Source organism: Solanum verrucosum, unplaced genomic scaffold, assembly GCF_900185275.1.
Source record: "Solanum verrucosum unplaced genomic scaffold, falcon-dt-bn FXZP01000067.1, whole genome shotgun sequence".
In the NCBI taxonomy this organism is placed as follows: domain Eukaryota; kingdom Viridiplantae; phylum Streptophyta; class Magnoliopsida; order Solanales; family Solanaceae; genus Solanum; species Solanum verrucosum.
Genome location: NW_026020175.1, coordinates 1196453 through 1206513, shown reverse-complemented (window position 1 = coordinate 1206513; position 10061 = coordinate 1196453). Strand labels below are relative to the sequence as shown.

The following is a 10061-nucleotide window of genomic DNA, read 5'->3' as shown; positions in this document are numbered from 1 at the left end:
TTTGAGATAGTTTAATACAAAAATTGATCCATGAGTTTATATTTTGTTAAAACAACCCACATTTATATCTACTAACCATTTATTTCATATGTAAATAAAAGAGCAATTTTCACATATAGCAAACACAAAATTCATATTTGTATGCTATAACAAAGTTTGCATAATTGTGCTTCATAGCAAACATAAATATGTATATTTCGCTATACATATACAAAAAAAAAAAACAGTTGTATAATCTGCTTTGGTATACATATACAAAAATATCAATTGTATAAACTGAGAGAAGCGAGTGAGCAAGCGAGATCTGGGAGAGTGGCGAGCGAGATCTGGGAGAGGGGAGAGAGGGGAACGAAAATATATGTATATATACAAATTTCACGCATTTTATACATTTGCATTTTTGTATAAAGTGAGAGAGGCGAGTGAGAGAGCGAGATCTTGGAGAGTGGTGAGTGAGATCTGGGAGAGGGGAGAGAGGGGAACGAAAATATATGTATATATACAATTTTCTCTCTCTTTATACAAACACAAACACATTTTATACAATTTGCGTTTTTTGTATAAAGTGAGAGAGGCGAGTGAGAGAGTGAGATCTGGGAGAGTGGCGAGCGAGATCTGGAAGAGGGGAGAGAGGGAACGAAAATATATGTATATATACAATTTTCTCTCGCTTTATACAAACACAAACGCACTTTATACACTTGCGTTTGTATTAAAAATGAGAGAGGCGAGGGAGAGAACGAGAGTGGCGAGCGAGATTCACCAGGAGAGAGGTGAAATGTCAACAGTTTGCTATGGGGTACAATTAAATCAAACTATACTTATAGCATTTAATTTGAATTAATAGTTTGCTATTATATACAATTTTCCCTAAATAAAATTTTTAATCACATCATTACTTTTTTAAAATTTATTATTCTCACCGACATAAAATTTATTATTCTCACCAACATATAGTCACTTTAACTCACACCAACCGATTGTTGAGTAATAAATTTATTTTATGGCCTTAATAAGTGCACATTTATATTTTATGTGTAAGTAATTAGTATTTAGTTACATATTTCTCCTATCAACTTTGTTTAAAGAGATAATATTTATTTTATGACTTTACATTGTCTTGGAAGCACTATTTTATTACTCTTACAAACATTATTTTTATGAAGTGCATTCTATAATGCTTCCAATTTATTTTATGTTCACTAAACTAATATTGATGTATTTTCTATTTGATAGGATTGTGTTGGTGCGATTGATGGAACATATATAGCAGGGGAAGTTCCTAAAGCGGTGCAACAAGCATATCGTAATCGCAAAGGAAGAACATCACAAAATGTCTTATGTGCTTGTGATTTTGATATGCAATTTACCTTTGTTGCTGCTGGTTGGAAAGGTACTACACATGATAGTAAAGTACTTGAGAATGCACTTGTTGAACCAACATCACAAATTCCATTTCCGCCATATGGTAACTTTAAACTACATCCTTAGAATAAATACTATTTATTTACACAAAGCTGTCTCATTTACGTCTCATATGCTTTTAGTAATTCTTTATAAAATATTTGTTGGTAGATAAATATTATGTTGTTGATGTTGGTTTCCTAAACACAAAAGGATTTTTAGCTCCATACAAAGGACTACGCTATCATTTGCAAGATTACCAAGAAAGTGAAAGAGAGCCTCAAAATCCCAAAGAACTGTTTAATTATAGGCATTCATCTCTGCGCAATGTGATTGAACAGACGTTTGGAGCTTGGAAAAATAGATTTAGAATACTGAAACAAGGCATGAACCATTATGATAATGATACACAAGTGAAAATTGTCATAGTTTGTGCAGTGTTACATAATTATTTGCGAGAATACCAAAGTATTGATGAAATATTTATGGTCTATGGCATGAAAATATAGTTGCGGATGATATTGACCAATAAATGGCTCAAAGTAACAATGTTGGTTCGTCTTCTCGGTCACATGATCGAGAAATGCAAGTTCAACGTGAGAAAATTGTCGGTACTATGTGGGAGGATTATATTAAAGACTAGTACACTACAATTTATGTTCAATTTTTTTTATTAAATTAAATTTAGATGAAATAATTACTTAAGTGGATAACAAATAGCTTTGTAATAATTTATTATGCGATTTTATATTTTTTTGTTTATTTGATAAGATTGAATAAACAATTGGGGCTATTTTAATAGTTTTACAACTTATGAGATTTTTATGTTTATGAGAAAATATACAACACAAAAATTTCATATCGCATGTCCAAACAAAACTTCAATTTCATCTCATGATTCCATATCATTATACCATATTGCATTGCCAAACGAGCCCTAAAATAATTATAAGTTCATATCTTTTGATAAAAATAAAAAAAATTATAAGTTCATATCCAAACCTTAAGTAATTCCTGAAATAGTCACTCTCTCATAAATATACGGTCCATACCCCTCATTCATTAAGGCTGATAATTTTCGATTAACTGATACTAAACCAATATCATATATTGTATTGGTATATCATTAAGGCAGATAATTTTCGCTTAACTGATACTAAATCAATATTATATATTGTATTGGTATCATTAATGCTGATAATTTCGTTTAACTTGATACTAAATCAGCATATATATACTGTATTGGTATTATTAAGGTTTCTTGTTCAGAAATTACTCATTAGTCAATGATACTATAAGAGTATATGTATATTGTTGTGGTATCATTAAGGTTTCTTTCTCAGAAATTACTCATTAATCAATGATATTATAAAAGAATATATATACATACATACATACTTATTTAGTATCCATTAAGCAAAATTATCAACCTTAATGATACCAATACAATATTTGATACTGCTTTAGTATCAGTTAAGCGAAATTAGCTGGGGGTATATAGTGTAATTATTTAGTGGGGTATGAATATAAAATGGTATATGCTTGTAATTATTTTGTTTTTATGGGGTATTTGCTTTGTTTCCCCTACATATAATTAGAAGGAGAATTTTCGTAAATAGCCACTATAGTAAACTTAATTATGTTTCATAGTTATCGTTTGCATATTTACGGGTTGTAGCTACCGTTTAAGTTGCGTCTTTGTATAATTTGCGGGTGAATTTGTATAATTTGCGGGTATCTATGTATAATTGAGCTATTTTTTGTACAAACTCGAAATAAGAATATATACAAACACAAACATCTGAACTTTAAACAATTATACAAATTATATTATACAAAAGTTGTACAAATTATATTATACAAATTCTAAATTATACAAACTTGTAAATTATACAAACTCGAAATCTCAGCCCACGTAATTATCACTGAATATTGGTCGCGAGTGGTAATCAACTAAAACTATAGTTATGACAACTAATTAACTAGTATATGTTTGTTTAACCATGTAATTTTCTCTTATTAGAAACTCTTGGTATGACCGATAATAAATCATCTTTAATATGTTATTTATTAAATTTTCACATATCAATATATCTCTAATATGTATTTATTTTGTAGTGAATTTTCGTATGTAGTAATTTAATTTGTGAAATAATATTTAAATTTATTTATCTTGATATTTTAAATTGTATTTTAAGAAATAGAAGCAAACATATAGGATATATATTATATATATTTATTATTTTACCCATATTTAGATATGACAGTTTGTTAGGACCAACACTGCACTAAAGAGCTGGACTAAAAGTTATACAAATTGTACATTGAGGCCCACTAAATAGATGAACTAAAAGCTATACAAATTTGGTCATTTCTGGCCCAATTTAATTGAGTATTAAATTTTACTCATTTTTATAAAGACATTTGTATGCTAAATTATCATACGTGTCTTAGTTTTCACTTCTTACAAGTTCTTACTTTGCTTTTCATCTGCTCAAAGCTCTCTCATTTTCAATTTTTGAAAAGTGTTGCTGCAATTCAAGTTCTTACTTTGCTCTTCATCTACTCAAAGCTCTTCTCATCTTTAATTTTCGGAGAGTGTTGCTTCAATTTCTAGGTATTCCTTTTCCCTTTGTTATTCTTCTATCTTATCAATTTTTTTCTCTGTGACAAAAGGGAAAATTGAAATGGAAGTCCCTAGCTTCAATTTTTTCTTCAGACCTTTGTTTGTGAGCAAAGGAAAAATCAAAATATGAGTTTTCACACGTGCAACGGAAAAACTCTATTTTATGGGTTTATAAAGCTTTGATTTTTTGTATTGAAAGAGAAATTAGGACAAAATTACTTTGAATGTACAAGTTTCTCCCTCCTAAGTTCTTATTTCTCCGTTTGTTACTACTATTACCACATTTTTCTGCTTTCATCTCCTGATGCTTACTTCTCTTTCTTAATTCTCCCCGTCTTATTCTATTTTTGAATAAATTTGGATTTGTGATCATATTTGGTAGATGGATCTTTGATGTTGTAAGCGGGTGCTTACTATTGGTAAGTGGGTGAGTAGCGGTTGAATTCTCTTTGTCCTTTCTTTTTATCTGATTTTCGTTTTCGTCGAATGTAGTTTGTTGAAAATTTTAATTCTAATTCTTTGTCCACTTACTGATTTCTGGTTAATTTATTGCCACTAATAAAAGTTCAGACTTACAAGTACAGTGCTAATAGGGAACTCAATTAGTTTAGCTTGATCATCATGATACTATGTTTCGAAAAAGAGCCTGTATATTTAGTTTTTTAAAATTTGCCTTATTTAAGATACTCAAGGAACTATTATGTTGATAAATGCAGAAATTGAGGATCTGTTGTATTGCGGTTAATGTAACATGCCTAATAGTGCCCTAAAAATATTCTTTGTAAAAGGTACTTTTCTCTGCCTATTCTCTTCCATTTTTTACTCTTTGGATTTTTTCCTCTGTTTTTCATGCCTCTCTTACATCTCTTGCGAAACTCGACAAAGTGCGTCATAGTTTTCTTACTTTGATATAAGTATATCTTAAAACTATTAGGACCGAAATAAGCAGGTGTAACACGGAAGCTAGCAAAGCAAACCTCGAAAAACCATGAGTAAGAAGACAAACGAGAAATATACAAAAAGAGACAGATTTAACGTGGTTCGGTCAATTGATCTACATCCACAAAGAAGATGAGCAATCTACTATATAAACATGAGAGTACAAAATATAGAGAGAAATAACCTCAACCAATTCACTCAAAATACATGGGAGGTTCACACAAGTGATAACGTATCAAGCTTGTGACCCACAAATATCCCCCCTAACCAAAACTCTCAAAGCCCTTAAGACTACATTGTGAATGCTGATTAAGTTAGAAGGAACAAGCCTATATTTATAGAGTTCTAAAACCTCTCCTACAAGAAAAAGACTTGCCAATCCAAAACTTTTTCCTAAAAGGAAAACCTATTTATGGTAAGAAATTCAGGGCAAATAAAACCCAACAAATCTCCCCCTTGGCTTGAATTTCTGACAAAATAAATTTGTCCACCTTCTTCACATAATCTTCAACAGCTTGCTTCTCCTCTCCATAATCTCCTCCATCAAATCTATGTATCAACACAGAGAACTTCTCTGAAACAATTTCTCCAACAAAAATCTTCATTACTGTCAAAAAGGTTGCGGCTAGAACTATGCCCGCCAAGATGAACACCCATCTTTCTAACCTGGTTCAATCATCGATTATCGAACCACTAAACCTGACTCTATCATTGAATCTGACTCTGATACCACTTGATAGGACCGAAATAAGCAGGTGTAACACGGAAGCTAGCAAAGCAAACCTCGAAAGACCATGAGTAAGAAGACAAACCAGAAATATACAAAAAAAAACAGATTTAACGTGGTTCAGTCAATTGACCTACATCCACAAAGAAGATGAGCAATCCACTATATAAACATGAGAGTACAAAATATAGAGAGAAATAACATCAACCAATCCACTCAGAATACATGGGAGGTTCACACAAGTGATAACATATCAAGCTTGTGACCCACAAATATCCCCCCTAACCAAAACTCTCAAAGCCCTTAAGACTACATTGTGAATGTTGATTAAGTTAGAAGGAACAAACCTATATTTATAGAGCTCTAAAACCTTTCCTACAAGAAAATGATTAGTCAATCCAAAACTTTTTCCTAAAAGGAAAACCTATTTATGGTAAGAAATTTAGGGCAAATAAAATCCAACAAAAACCAACTCTAACTTTGTTTGTGCACAGTGAGTGTCGAGGCCAAATTTCAGGTTCCTTTTCTTCTATCTTACGGTCAAATCTTTTTCAGTTTGAATTTTATTTTAGGCTTTCTCCTTATGTTTTCTCCTATTTGATGTAATTTTGGTTTCTACTTGATAAGTGGAAAAATATATGCATATAGAACATGATTCATCATTTTTGCATGTTTGTAATAGTTGTTGGCTGCTGTTACTAACATCAGTTTGGTACTACTATATTCATTAAGTAATTCATGATTTTAACTTTGAGTTTTCAAAGCCCTTCCATTGCTTTGATGGACCAAAAAATTAGAGGGCATATAAACATGTGATTCTATCTTTTTAAGAAAATCTTAATGTATGATCTGCGTCCATTCTTTTACATTTTTCTTCCTTTTCTTTTCTCTGTTAAACTTTTTCTTAGTGAATTTTGTACTACATGGTTGTAGTTGATTGTTTAAACTCTTCTTCAGAACTAACTTTGATTGATTAAATCAGAAAGGAAAAATATAAATGAAAAGAAAAGAGCTTGATGCAGCAAAGGTGTTTGATGATATGCATCAAGTACAAATTATTCTTTTATTTATTTTTTAAATTAGGCATTCTAAAGTTGTTGTGTGAGATCATAGGAATGGATTGCTGGCATTCTGTGGTAATAGGAAGTTCTACCCTAAAGTTTATCTATCACACCTTCTATCCTATTAACCATTTTTCGTAAGTGCATCTAATGTCATCTTACTATGTTTACATGGAGTAGGTAGCGGAAGATGTAATAATAATATATATGAAAGAGCCTGTATGTGAAGACACGATATTTCGTGAGCTTACTTTCTTTAATCATCTCACTATTACATTTGCCTTATCATGTGAACAAGCAAAATGTTGAAATTTTGTCTTAAAAGAAGAGCATCACATAACATGATAACACATAATAGGAGTTTCACAATGATAGAATTATGTACAAACTATATATTTTCTGTATTTTGTATTATGGTTATGATTCTTTACATTTATCTTATGTTTGTATTTTTAACACACACCAACTATTTGAAGAAGTGCAATAGTTAGAAAGTCGGAATATCTTTGCATAATTGTTGAGACTTAGCAAAAAAATCTCAATTTTATATGCCTTTCAACTTCATTCATAGTTCCCTTATGTTAATTTAGTTATTCTTACAAGAAAAATAATTCATATTGTTTTTGCCATGACTAAATAGATTCATTGTCCGAGGAAAAATGAAGAATAAGGGGAAGCTATTTTGGCTAAAGGGTACCAACAGGACAATCTTTGCGGAGAGTTTAATGGTAAGTTGTTTTTAGCACGCAAATGAAATTATCTAGGTGGTTATATTTTCTGCTCTCTATGAATATGTAGTGGCTAAAGAATGATCTGGTTTTGATGGTGTTCTGCCGCATCTCTTTATAATAATTTATTAGTTGCCTCTATATTTAATGAGAACTCATGAAATGTTAAATGTTAAAGTATCTGTTAGAACCAGTGAACATTAGCTCTTACAATGGTGTCATTTTCATGTCTTTATAATGTTCCCCAAGTTCAAAAAGTAGTAAGCTATTTGATTTGATAATTAAGAAAAGGAATATAGAGATTTTAATGCCATTTTATTCCTAATCTTTAATTTCACCTTTGTCTGTCGAAGTCCTAATATTATTGACAGAAAGGACAAGGTAAGACAAGTGACTATATATAATTGGTCTCATGATAAAAGAAAAGAACTAACAGTGAAATTTATCGTAGATGGTGTATTGCCGAAACAGAGATTGTAGGTTAAGAGGTAAAGTGACATACCGCAGACACAAAAGCATTTACTAATTAAATCTGACAAATAAGGATATTTCTTTCAAAATGATCGAAGTGTAAGACACCATAAAGGAGGAAATCAACTCCTATCTCCAGGTAGTAGGAAGATTTTTTGACAGATACTTCTTAAAATACTTGCTTTATGATTAGGAGAAGATGTGGTTTCTCCTTGAATCCTTCAACTCAAAAGTTTCTTACCAATGTACTTCACATTTTCTATTATGCGACATAAGAGAATCAAGTGTAAATTATATTCTCTGTTTTTTGGTTGTTATAACATTTTCAGTTCTAATAGCTTCATAAACAAGTCGCCACTGGGTTCTCTATAGTAGTATTTGATTTGAGTAATGTGAACTATATTGTTAACAATTAAGATTTGCTTAAGTTTTTGGTCAAAACTTTGATTTGCACAACTCTTATGCAGGGAAGACATTTGAATGGATGAAAGTTCCTTTGCATCAACTATAGAAGATATATTTAGTTTTTGAGCTCCTGTTATTTAACTGGAACTACAATGATGATAAAATTTCTTTTATATATGTTTTTATGCATTATGCAATGACATTAGAATCAAAGCTCAAATTTTCCTTTTACCTTTTAAAATGAGAAACAATAAATAAAACAATGTAATACCATATTAAAAAAGAACAAAATATAAATAAAACGCAATTTATATATATTATTAAATCTTCTCTAAACAAATAAAAATCTATGATAGTGGAATTTCAACACAAAACCAACCTAGCTTCACACAACTTTGGTTTAAGGAGTGTCACTTATAATCTATACTAGATGGGCACGGCCGTGCCAGCACTTGCCCAACATATGCATTTGTGTATCTTCACTGCCATAAAGCATTCAAATTTCATGTTTTTTTGTTTTTTTTTAATTACAGAATATTAGGAATGAAACAATATTTCATTGATGTTGCAAGTATGATATATTCCCTTATGTGTGTTAATTAAGCACGTGCTTTAGTCTAGAGTTATTCAAAAACGTGCTTTTTTATTATCATTTCCATATTGCTTAAGTTATTTTTGTTTTTTTAAAAAAAATCATTAACCCATGGACAAAAAGTTTGTGATGACAAAAAAGGTCATTTGTGCATACAATCAAAAAGTTTGAAACTCAAAATTCAAATTGGCCCATTTTGCCAAATGCTTGTTCATTCAAACCAGAGGTCATCAACACAATTTTATTTTTTTTGAGCAGTCCTTAATTTTTTTCTGTCAAATTAAAGGTCTTTAATTTTTGTTCTTTAGTGCTTCAAGTGATAAAAAAGAGAGTCGAAAATACCTTTGACATTGAAAAAACACAAGTTATACCTAACAGGTCATAACTTAATTTCTACCGAAATTATATCGATAGAGGCAAAAGTTTAATTTCAAATTATTATGCCTTAAGAAGTTCATAACTCATAAGTCTATTTTACAAGACATAATTATGCCTTAAGAAGCTTATAACCCACGAGTTATGTTTTTACAAAACTTAAATCGATGGAGGCATAAATTCAATATCATAACAAAGTTATGCCTTAAGAGACATAACTTATTCCTGCAAAACTTTTACCGAACAAGGCAGAAGTTCTCTAAACTTATGTGTTGCGAAATTAGGTCATAGTTAAAAATATGTTGACCCCCAAATATTTCATTAAATGAACAACATGGATAAAAATTAAAGACCACCCCCGAAATTCATGTAAAAACTTCCCAAATTTAGTCCCCAACTCAATAAGGCTATGCGAGTGTCTCAAAATTTACAACTAAAACCATATTCTATGATCAATCCAAGATAATGTCCCAAATTGTAAGTCTTCAAACACTTTTATTGTTTTGAACTTGTTCTATATTTTTCTGTAAAATGCATTGCCTTTGAATAATGTAATGCAGTAGCAGGATGAATTTAGTTTCGGTGGTGCCCCTCTTAGTTTATGGTAATTTACATTAAAAAATTCCCTTACAACTTTCTTGTAATGTTGGTGTATATGCATTTTATTAATAAAATAAAATATTAAGTGCATATGTTAGTGGGTATAAATTGTGGTAAAGATGACTATTGGTTG

At 30.6% G+C, this 10061-nt stretch overlaps 1 protein-coding gene across 1 annotated transcript in view; it reads right to left on the bottom strand.

Annotated features, from left to right (window-relative positions):
• The window catches only part of LOC125828933 (disease resistance protein RGA2-like), a 149808-nt gene that overhangs the window by 11886 nt on the left and 127861 nt on the right, over positions 1-10061 (bottom strand). The window lies entirely within an intron of this gene.